Raw genomic sequence first — 7,608 nt, 5'->3', positions numbered from 1 at the left:
TGCCTATCCTAGCAAGAGACAAGAACCGGCTTCAGCAGCACGCTAGACCATGAATTTCTAAAAATCTTAAAGGAAATTGCACAAATCACCTCCTCCCCCTTCCCCCCAACACTGTTCTCTTTCACTGGTGCCTGTTGTCTTACTGAAAACATCTACTCTGTCTAAGACAATCTTTAGGTCTGGAATCCAATCTGCTTTGTAATTGACAATTGTCTCGTGAAAGGTAAGCACCTAGTTCCTACACTGAGTCTCTCTCACCGATTTGATTGGGACTTGGGGGACAGCAATAGGATATAAAATCATTAAGTAAATATAGTACCTTTCAGCATAAAGCCACAGGAAATGGTGAGAGGTACCTTTGGTATGAAGCAGCAATGACAGCTCAAAGGCCATTACTTATTAAAGATGCCAGAAAAAGAGAGTATCAGTGAAGTCAACTAACATTTTGAGAATTCACAGAATAAAAAGAGTGAAACTTCCAACTAGTAATCAAATATAGACTATCAATTAACAGACAAGAATTATGATTTTCCTATTTACCTGAGACATAAAACAATCTAAATACACTGAGGTTTCACTAACAAAACTCCTTGTTACTAGGTTTACTAGGATTTGGTTACAAAAACAACAGTATATTTTTTTTCTGTATTTTGTTCTTGCGATGACTTATTTTTTCTCTTCTTCTACCTTATAGTAATATAAGCTATACACTTTTTAAAGAAAATCTAGGAGTGCCTGGGTGACTCGGTCGGTTAAACATCTGACTCTTGATTTCAGCTCAGGTTGTGATTTCACAGTTCATGGGATTGAGCCTCCTCATTGACAGCTCAGAGCTGCTTGGGATCCTCTCTCTCCCTCTCTCTCTGCCCCTTCCCTGTTTGTGCTCCCTCTCTCTCAAAATAAATAAATAAACTTAAAAAAAAAATGTAACAGTGCCAGCTTAAAAAACAAAAGGCGATAGAAAACAAACTTTGAAAATTACAAAGGTGGGGCACCTGGGTGGCTCAGTTAGTTAAGGGTCCAACTCTTGATGACAGCTCAGGTCATGATCTCGTGGTCCGTGAGTTCGAGCCCCACACTGTTGGTGCAGAGCCTGCTTGGGATTTCTCTCTCTCTTTCTCTCCCTCGCTCTCTGCCCCTCCCCCCCTTGCCCATGCACACGCGTTCCCTCTCTCTCTCTCAAAATAAGTAAAAAAAAAAAAAAAAAAAAAGAATTACAAAGCTGTAAATATTAGCTCAGAATAAAAAGATGATTAGAATCTTGGAGAGAAGCTTCAGTTAAGCTTACTATAAAAGAAAGTGCCCGAGGATATCTTTTCATTTTCAGAACAGGAGGAAAGGGAGACTGACAAACTCCAGTCTACATTATTCTTCGAAATTGTGTAAAATTAAGCTGTGACTCAGACCCGTACAGAACGCCAGAGGTTTCCTGCCGGTAGGGAACACCTGTAACTTTTTTCCCACTCACCCACTGAACTGTCTTCTTATGTTTGGAGAACTCCTCACCATTGGAGTCTCAGCAAGACACAGGGTCTGCCTCCCACTCGATAGATGCTAAAAAAGCCAGCCAGCCATTTCTTTTGCAGGCCTAGGTTTGGCCAAGCAGATGCGCTGGCCCAGAATTTGACCCAAAGCAATAGAAATGTGGCAGATTTGTTCTAGTAGCTCTACCCAATTTCGGAAGGCAGCTGGGACAGAGCATCAGCTTATACACAGTGTTGGTGGGGGACGGCAGCTACAACATCAACTCTTTCTTGGCAGCAATAATGACCTTCCCAGACATGTTCCGGGGCCCTTGGCATGTAGCTTCTTTTGACCCCTAGCCGTCCCACGATTCTGTGAGCAATTGGTACGTCTTCAGTACCTTCATTTTCTGCCGTCAGAATCAGCCTCTGTGCTTACAACTAGGAACCCTAAAGGGACACAGAACCTCTGGAATAGTGACTTTGAATTAAAAAGACAGGAACCAGGGAATACAGTTTCTCTTAGAAGCTACATACTGCGCACAAAAGACATCCAGTTGAAGGTCAGAGTATTAGTAAAGAGACACGTGTATATTTTTCCTTCATGTAAGTCAAGGAGGTGTGTCCGGGAGGATATGTGGGGAAAAGGCCAGTTTCAGTGATAATCTAGAAACAACGAAGGGAAACCTTATCCCTTTATCTAGGTCCAGACTTAGATATCTAACTTACACAGTTAAAAATGCAGGAGTACAAAATAACTGTAGGCATTTTACAATTACATAAAACAAAAATACATAAAACAAAATAGAGTATACTAAACACATGAAAATGGTCCGCCTCGGGGAGGCGGACATAGGAGTGGGGAATGGAGTTGAAGGACATGGTTGCAGAAACACGTGCAAAATGCAAGGCTTATGTCTGAAGCCCTCTGGCCTACGTGCCTGGTAACATTTCCTCAGTCCCTGCGATCTCTGAAAGAGAAAACAAAACTCTCCAGCTGACCAACCTTCAGGCTTGGAGATGAGCAAAGCAGCGAGGAGCCTGAGGTAACAATGGGACTGAACCATCAAGCTGAGGCTCCCCACCCAGGTGCAAACAGACAGCAGGGGGTGGTCAGGATACCTGCCACGGAGATCCACCAGCAGGGGATGATGATGTCCAACACCCTCTTTTACCAACAAAACTCTTTCCATCTATGCCTAACTATAGTACAGTGATATTCTCATGTTTGAGGGCGACGAAAGAGTTTGGAAATAGATTGAGGTGAGGATTGCAATAACATCACGAATGTAACTAATGCCTCTGAATTGTATCCTTAAAATGCCAAGGTTTGTAAGCATGGAAGTTCCTTGAAAAGTTAAAAACAGGGGCGCCTGGGTGGCGCAGTCGGTTAAGCGTCCGACTTCAGCCAGGTCACGATCTCGCGGTCCGGGAGTTCGAGCCCCGCGTCAGGCTCTGGGCTGATGGCTCAGAGCTTGGAGCGTGTTTCCGATTCTGTGTCTCCCTCTCTCTCTGCCCCTCCCCCGTTCATGCTCTGTCTCTCTCTGTCCCAAAAATAAAATAAAACGTTGAAAAAAAAATTAAAAAAAAAAAAAGTTAAAAACAAAACTACTCTCCGATCCAGCAACTGCACTAGTAAGTATTTACTCAAAGGATACAAAAGTACTAATTCGAAGGGGTACATGCACCTTGATGTTTACAGCAGCATTATTAAAATTTAAAAAAAAATTTTTTTAAACGTTTATTATTTTTGGGACAGAGAGAGACAGAGCATGAACGGGGGAGGGGCAGAGAGAGAGGGAGACACAGAATCAGAAACAGGCTCCAGGCTCCGAGCCATCAGCCCAGAGCCTGACGCGGGGCTCAAACTCACGGAGCACGAGATCGTGACCTGGCTGAAGTCGGACGCTTAACCGACTGCGCCACCCAGGCGCCCCTACAGCAGCATTATTAACCATAGCCAAACACAGGAAAGAGCCCAAATGTCCATCGACTGACGACTGACGAATGGGTAAAGAAGTTGTGGTATACATATACGATAGAACACGACTCAGCCATCAAAACGTATGAAGTCTGAAGTCTTGCCATTTGCAATGACACGGATGGAGCTAGAGAATATTACGCTAAGAAAAGTAAGTCGGTCAGAGAGAGACAAACATCACTGATCTCGCTCAGATGTGAAATTAAAAAAACAAAACAAAACAAAACAAATGAGCAAAGGGAAAAGAAAGACAGAGAGGCAAACCAAGAAACACGCTTTTAACTTTAAACAAACTGATGGTTACCAGAGGAGGGTGGGGGGATAGATGAAAAAGTGGATGGGAATTAAGGAGGGTACTTGTGATGAGCACTGGGTATTATATTTAAGGGATGAACCACTAAATTCCACACCCGAAACTAACAGTACACTATATGTTTTTAACTGGAATTTTAATAAAAAATAGAAAAGAATGCCAAGGTTTGCCATATATATTTTTACCACAATTTAAAAATACTAAAAATGACATACACTAAAAACCATTGGAATTACACACTTTAGATGGGTGAATTGTATGGTACGTGAGTTATATCTCAACAAAACTGATGAAAATTATTCAAAGTATTTAGGATTTTTATTTAAACCATTGGCATTTGGTGCTATCCATCACAATCTTTTGGGAACTGAGAAATTGCTCCTCCTGTCTGACAACTAGTCACTTCCTTTCGCAGCACATTAGACGGGTATATTAGAGACCACAGAAACACAAACGTCCCCAGGTTTGAAACACACCAGAGGGGCGCACCTGGGTGTCTCAGTCGGTTGAGCGGCCGACTTGGGCTCAGGTCATGGATCTTGGCACTTTATGAGTTCGAGCCCCGTGTGGGACTCTGTGCTGACAGCTCAGAGCCTGGAGCCTGCTTCACATTCTGTGTCTCTCTCTCTCTCTCTGCCCCTCCCCTGCTCATGCTCTGTGTCTCTCTCTATCAAAAATAAATAAAGTTAAAAAAATTTTTGAAACACATCAGAGATTCATTTTTGAAAAGAAATGGAAGGGAACAGGGGCGCCTAGCTGGCTGGCTCAGTCGGTAGAGTGTGCAACTTTTGATCTCGGGGTTGTGAGCTCGAACCCCACACGGGGTGTGGAAATTACTTAAAAATAAAATCTTAGAAAGAAAGAAAGAACCAGAAGGGAACAAATAAGTAGAACCTGGCAGAGACAGACTCTCACCTAGAGATGGGCAGCACAGCCAGAGGGAAGTTAAGAAGTATCCAGGGGAAATGAAAACCACGCTTGGTAGTGATGGGCTTTTTATTTTAATCTATGAGATTTCATTGAGCAGCTACTGGCTCCAGGCCCACCCAGCACAAGACAGCTCCCCTCATGGGATCACCTGTAGCTGTCGGGTCTGAGCTGCAATGGGAGGCCTGGGCCTGGGGAACCTCGCAGCTGTGCAGGGATCAGGGCACAGTTTCTCCATGTCTAGACAAGCTCCTGTGTTGGTCCTCCCCATTCCTACCTCCATGCCCTCAATCACGCTGCTCCCTACACCTGCAAAGTCCTTCCCTCTTATCAGCGTTTCTCTGAATCCTACCCAACCCCCTCCTTCCCTAGCGCCCAGCTGGAGAGCCACCTTCAAGACAAACCAAACTGGTTCCAAAATCATTGTAGACACAGTTCCCAGATACTTTTGACCAGGCAGGGAACGGGGTGGGGTGGGGGTGGGGGGTGGAAATCAGAAGGGTCTAACAGGCTCTTATTTTTGGCAGGGGTAAGGCAAGCAGAACAGGGCTAAGGGAAAATACTGCCCCTACTATTCCCTACAATTCTCAGGAAGTGGTGTGAATCCTCCAAGTTTACACCCCCTAGGTTACCTAATGATCTTCTTTCAACACCGTTTGCATTTCTTTAAAACTATTCATATAATATATTTAGTGACTTTACATGTTAATTCAGTGTAATGGCCTGTCTTTACAAATCATCCTTCTGTAATTATAATGGGAAAAACAGGTTATGTGCACATTTTTTCTCTCCAAGTTTGACATCTAGCTTTTGTTAAATTCCTATTAATTGCTACTTTTGGGGGCTTCTAAGGAAATGTTTGCACTGCCCAGAACAGTTGCTTCCCAAGTTTTCAAAAGTTACACACGTAGAAAATGATAGGGGTGCCTGGGTGGCTTAGTCAGTTAAGCATCTGACTTCGGCTGAGGTCATGATCTGTCCATTCATGAGTTTGAGCCCCGTGTAGGGGTCTGTGCTGACAGCCCAGAGCTTGGAGCCTGCCTCTGATTCTGTGCCTGCCTCTTTCTCTGCTCCTTCCCCACTCATGTTCTGTCTCTGTCTCTCTCTCAAAAAAAAATAAACATTAAAAAAAAAAAGTCACACACCTAGAAAATGATAATTATTTTTTATTTAGGAATACAAAAGCAAAGGGCTAAGGCAATCATATCCCCAATTCCTCTGCGCAGGGCCCCAACTCATTCATTCATTCATTCATCCATCTATCTATCTATCTCCTTCATTCATCCATCCATCTGTCTATCTCCTTCATTCATTCATCCATCTACCAATCTATCTCCCTATCCATCCATCCATCCATTCATCCATCCCTTCCTTTCTCCTTCATTCTCCCCTCCTATTCCCACTTCCCACAGACAATAGTTCTGAGTGTTTAATGTGTACTATTTTGTCTCCTGTGTTATTATAAAATGTAGAGTTATTTCGTACTCCCGAATGTCCAGTTTGTGTAAGTGACATCATGTTGTAGATCTCATTTGCTTTCTTCCTTTATTCCCTGAGCACGGTCTTGCTGTGTCTACATCTAAGCTGTTACGTTGGATTTCAGGGTGGACACCTCCCACGCCTAGCACCCATCCCCAGGGGTGGGCACCTGTATCGCACCTGCCATGGCGATTGCCCTCGTACGTGCCCCCTTATGGACCTGAGAAGGATTTGTTGAATCACAGGGGTTACAGATATTCGTCGTGAATAAGTAGTGTCTATTGCTCTCCAGACTGCTGTCTACCCTAGTCTAAGAGCTGTGTGTAGCATTTCCTACAGGCCCACAACCACAGCCACACCTGGCATGGAAATGAGAATATTGATACGGACACCAGAGTGAAAAGATAAGAAAAAGAGGCCCTGCCCTTGGGCAGCCTGAGGCCCTCCAGCCTCCCCGAGACAGAATACCCATTCACATCACAAGGCATTTCTCTGTGTCACAACACAGATGAGGAATGCTAGGGTAGGATGCCCTCCCCACTGCTACTATCTTCTGAAAAAATGACTCAAGTCTCAGGATTGTGTGGAATGAGGGAGAGTCACTGTTAAATTTCTCAGGATGTCACTTTGGTAATCTCTGTTCCACCAGGAACAGTCACGATTGCTGACCATTCTGCCACCATCCTGGGAGCTATATCCATCTAAGGAAGAAGCATATGCGGACAGAACTGGTCAAGGCCTCACGGGCAAGGTTCTGAGGAACAAGGGGAATCCAGGCCTGCTTGACTGCAAACCACAATCTCTTCCTATGCCTTTGTGGGACATACTTCACAAGAAGGGGCAGAAATACAGGCTGCTCAAGAAGTTAACTTTGCTCCTTGGGGAACGTGGAAGTGTTCCCTGCAGAGTCACGACCGGGCTCCCCCACGAATGCTGCAGATTCCAAGAGCACAGGTCCCTTTCTTTTGCTTTGTCACCTTGGGGTTTTAGGGATTTCAGTATAGCAGTTGAGATACAAACCCATAAACTTTATTTAGAAAAGCACGATGATCTGAGAACCATAGAGTTTGCTTTGTTAGGTTGTGTGTGTGTGTGTGTGTGTGTGTGTGTGTGTGTGTTGTTTTCCTTTAGAAGTGTAAATTAAGTGACTGATGTGTTTTCACAGTCCGTGGGTTGAGGCTGACAGAAAGAGTAAGGTAGGTACCTTTTCCATTCCTAAATGATGGAAAGAAGGAAAAGATCCCCAAGAGTTTATTTTTTTACAAAACCCTTTTGAAAAATCCTGGTTTATGGGGATGATAAGGAGATAAATAGCTCAAGAGATGACATCTTCATTTATTCATATGAAATGTAAATGTTTGCTGCAGTCCGGAATGAGAATTTTCAGGATATCCATATATATTAAGTTCCGGAAGAGGGAGACACATTTGCTTACATGCTTCTCT

At 43.9% G+C, this 7,608-nt stretch overlaps 1 long non-coding RNA gene across 1 annotated transcript; it reads left to right on the top strand.

The window, feature by feature from the left end:
- Positions 1-3,053: 3,053 nt before the first annotated feature.
- Positions 3,054-7,246, top strand: LOC121010874 (uncharacterized). The gene is made up of 2 exons (XR_005781395.1): positions 3,054-3,098; positions 6,242-7,246. It is a non-coding gene; the product is annotated as an uncharacterized LOC121010874 (long non-coding RNA).
- Positions 7,247-7,608: the final 362 nt, after the last annotated feature.

Source organism: Herpailurus yagouaroundi, unplaced genomic scaffold (assembly GCF_014898765.1).
Source record: "Herpailurus yagouaroundi ecotype Mexico unplaced genomic scaffold, PumYag 192, whole genome shotgun sequence".
NCBI lineage: Eukaryota > Metazoa > Chordata > Mammalia > Carnivora > Felidae > Herpailurus > Herpailurus yagouaroundi.
The sequence above is the reverse complement of the archived record's forward strand: the minus strand, read 5'-3'. Positions and strand labels throughout refer to the sequence as shown.